Source organism: Alosa pseudoharengus, unplaced genomic scaffold (assembly GCF_046254945.1).
Source record: "Alosa pseudoharengus isolate Yale_2024_CS ecotype anadromous, Long Island Sound unplaced genomic scaffold, YU_APseudo_1.1 YU_APseudo_1.1_scf_8, whole genome shotgun sequence".
Classification (NCBI taxonomy): Eukaryota; Metazoa; Chordata; class Actinopteri; order Clupeiformes; family Clupeidae; genus Alosa; species Alosa pseudoharengus.
Genome location: NW_027468870.1, coordinates 13,786,248 through 13,790,413, shown reverse-complemented (window position 1 = coordinate 13,790,413; position 4,166 = coordinate 13,786,248). Strand labels below are relative to the sequence as shown.

At 36.3% G+C, this 4,166-nt stretch overlaps 1 long non-coding RNA gene across 1 annotated transcript; it reads right to left on the bottom strand.

Moving 5' to 3' along the window:
* Window positions 1-610: 610 nt before the first annotated feature.
* Window positions 611-3,734, bottom strand: LOC143111890 (uncharacterized). Its single transcript, XR_012984636.1, has 4 exons — window positions 3,596-3,734; window positions 1,941-1,999; window positions 1,468-1,557; window positions 611-1,158 (listed from the first exon to the last, which is right to left on the bottom strand). It is a non-coding gene; the product is annotated as an uncharacterized LOC143111890 (long non-coding RNA).
* Between the last annotated feature and the right edge of the window lie 432 nt (window positions 3,735-4,166).

Here is a 4,166-nt window from a genome sequence, read left to right as displayed (position 1 = left end):
ATTTCTACTTAAAATGAGACTTTTTTTAATGCTCAAAATCTTTAAGGACAAGGATAAAATTAAAAAGAATAATGTGAGAAATAGATATTTTAAGTTATTGTTACATTAGTCAGACAAGCTCTTAAGACTCCAAATCTTTGAGAAAATGAACAACATTAAAACAAATAATTTCAACAAACAAATATTTTAAGTAATTACTACTCTAAACTAGAAGTTATTCACACTCATTTTTTTAGGAAGTTGATGAACTGAAACATAATAATTTGACAAACAAACATTTTAAGTAATCGCTACTTAAATTGTTGATAAGTTCAATGAACCTGATCATTTTGAAACCATTGTTAAAACTAACAAAATTGACACTGGAAATGGAGTTTATGTTTTTAAGTTATCACTCCTAATAATATATTCATGTTATCACCATGACTCATTCAGTTTCTCAAACCTAAACATTGTCACTTCAGTCTCTTATATTTTTAAGTTGACTTCACTCTATTGAAACACATTTTTTGACTGTTTGGGTTTACTATTTACCTCAAAATCAAAAATATTTTATTTGTATGATTCAAATAAAAAACTACTCAAAAGACAATTTCAATGCAGATTCCCTTTATTTAAGAATTCCATTAGAATTCTAACAGAACAACATCCCCAGGAATGTGGTTAATACAGAACATCAAAGAAATAACAACCTTTTACCACTTCAACAAAGGTAATACTCAAATAACAAAATAATAGGCCAACATAAATAAAAGCGAAAAAGCTCCATTGCTTGCTTGAGTATTAACATGCTGGCAGTACCAACCATGAGATTTGGAAAACAGAATGCTTACTCATCCATCATCAGCAATTTATTTTTAAGGCTAAGCAGCAGTCTAGGAGGTAACCGCTTCAGGTCTTCCAAACCCATTATCATTTTTTGAATGAAATGAAATGTGTAGGACAATTGCTTTGGATAATCGAGATGAAGTGCATAAATTAAGGCAAATCGCCAAATTATGTCTCTGTCAACTCTGCTATATCACACACAACAATATATCCGTCAAGAACTATAGAATGGATAGCAGGACCAAACTTCACAAGGGAGTCTGTATCACCCGAGACAGTGAGAATAGCTACAGCTGCATCGGAGAAGTCTGGCAGGTCAATTTCTTCTGCCTGAAGAACATGACAGTAATTAGTTAATGAGTAGAGTAGTCAATGAAAAACACTACATGTGTATTTAATATAATATGAAATACCAGTGAATGAAAAGTTAAGGTAAAATTCCCAAATATGACATTCTTGGTGAATTACTGTAGTATTATTTAATTGCTATTCTGGTGGCTAGGAAGATGGTTGTGGTTGTTGTCTTTTGGCTGCAAGGTAGTATCAAAGAGGGCTGAATAGAAATAGAGATATATAGAGAAGACAAAGTAAAAAAGAAGAAAGAGTGAAAGAGGACACACAATTTAATCAAAAACTTACATTCCAGGTCTTAAAAAATCCATCTTCCCACAGGAAGATGGGAAGGGCCTGCAGAGTAATTTTCCTTCTGCTGTTGACATTGACGTCTTCCTAGAAAGACAGAGGGATTGTGGGGAAGACACAAATCAGCAGAATATTAATCCTATGCATATATTAAATAAGACTATAGTACAGGTGACATGTAAATACAAGATTAACTCCTTCACACTCCTGATATGCACATGACCTGCATAGCCAACACATTTTGAAAATGCCTAAAAGTCTAAGGTGTCATCCCTTCTTTGATACAAAAACATCACTCAACCCTAGCCTTTGTATCCCTGTGGAGAGATGCAAAGGGATAACATTAGGCTAGGCTATTCTCATTGGTAAATAAATGCTTACAAAATATCCCTATAACTTATAATAATATAGGCTACACGTTGGCTACATTGTGACACTAGTAAATGGAGGACAAATAAGTTATCACTTACCATGGTGTGATGGTGGTTCCTTGCACAGAACTGAAAACATGTCACACAGCCATCTGGTCCTGAGGTGAAAAATATTATGAACAGTATTATTTCACTTTTTTGAACAAAAGTCAGTCAGACAGTCTCTTCATCTCTCTGTATAGGCAGGCCTATCAGAGTCAGACGTTGCCATTGATCATGCTTAGGCTATTGTCAGTAAGTTCGGAACTACAACTTGGCTTATATCCGTGTTAACAAAACTGGAATTGACGTTAATATAAGACATATGCTATTGCTGCAGTAGCATTCTTCAACTATGGCTCTCATTGACCTGGTAATTTTCAGAAAATGTAACATCTTTCAGTAAAAATCTTTTTGCATGGTTTAATTATCTACTCTTTCTAGAAACTTCCCCTTATAGTGGCTGTAAAGATTTCACTTGAATAATATATATTTTTGACATTTTATTCCAAAAGTCTAACTGTCATTTCCAGTATAAGTGATCCCGTGAGGGAAATTTGGTCTCTGCATTTATCCCAATCCGTGAATTAGTGAAACACACTCAGTACACAGTGAACACACAGTGAGGTGAAGCACACACTAATCCCAATGCAGTGAGCTGCCTGCAACAGCCACGCTCGGGGAGCAGTGAGGGGTTAGGTGCCTTGCTCAAGGGCACTTCAGCCGTTCCTACCGGTCGGGGTTCGAACCAGCAACCCTCCGGTTACAAGTCCGAAGCCCTAACCAGTAGGCCACGACTGCCCAATCACATGTTTCCAAAACACAACAAAACGTGTGTTTTCAAGCAAAAATAACATCTACTGTTCCAAATGTATTTTATTAAATATTACACATTTCAGCCAAAATATATACATTTTCCAGAAATGTTGTATGTTGTATTATTTTTACATGTTTAACTTAAAATATGTGTTGTGATGGAAATGACAAAGTGTGGTGGAGATGACATGACATACATAGACAAATTTAAGATTTAAAAGCATTAAGATTTAAAACAAAAAAATGCGTCCCTGCCATACGTTATGTAATTATGATGTTTTTTTCTACTAGATTCTTTAGTAGGCCTACTATGAAGCAAATAAACTGTGTTTTTAGGGCAATGCCATTTCCACCACGTCACCATGTCATTTCCACCACCAAAAACCAAAGTAGTCTAAATATTTTTTAGTTTTCTTCCAAGGACAAGAAAAGTATCATAGTTGAAGAATTACCCTGCAGTGTTACTTTGCATTACATCTAGCAGCTAATGCGAACCATATAGCTTATGGCAGTTTATGGTAGGCTACTAATAAAATGTTTAAAAGTGCGCTGCCTGTTTGTGCGTGTCGTGTTTGATTTCCAACTTATGAAACGTTGCTTTGGTGTCTTACCTGCGTGGCCAAAGTAGGCCACACCAGAAACTGTTAATAAAGGATCTTTGGTAATGCTAAACCATACTGTTTGTCTGTCCAGTTTCCACTAAAGTAGTGCAACAACAGGCTGGCTAGCTGGCTGGCTGACAGCTCAGACAACACACTTTACTTAACTCGCTATAAAACATGCAGCTAGCCCGCAAAAGGTCTCTCTTACATAGCCTACACTTTAGCTGAGGTCTGCCCGCTGGAAGACGGTACACAAATAAATAAACAAAGTACACCTTCATTAAGGCGCGTTCTTACCTTTGTGTAGTAGCAGTCTGATGATAGATGGATCATCTCACTGATTGCTTGCAGCTTGCCTGCCTACATCCGGGTGCGCAGCAGTCCTTGCAAACAATTAGTCTTAGGCCTACGATGTCAAAGTGTATCAATTTACTAACTGCCACAATCGATCGATCGTAGACTAGTTAATTCACAATTCATTGGGATTTCCGATTTTGTTATTGGTTTATGTTGGTTTGTGTAGGTTATTAGGTTATTTGCCATGTTGATATGAACCTAACCAATGAAGTTGCACGTCTTTATTACGTCAGACGTAATTTCAATCCACTCTTGAAATAAATGAGTTTGGGGGTCAGTTCTACTCATATACTAAGAGGTAATCTTTTCAAAATAATCAATAACTGGGAAACTAGTTGAGTGAACTTAAAACTTTTGTGGTGCCTGAACAATATGGCAGCTTTGAGTACAGCTTTGCAATTTTATTGAGTTAACAACACTGTTGGGGAATACAGTGTAGCCTACTACTGTATAGTTAACTTTGGCCTTGGTGCCCTGACATGTGGCCTTTGTGCCCCCCACCAAATATGCC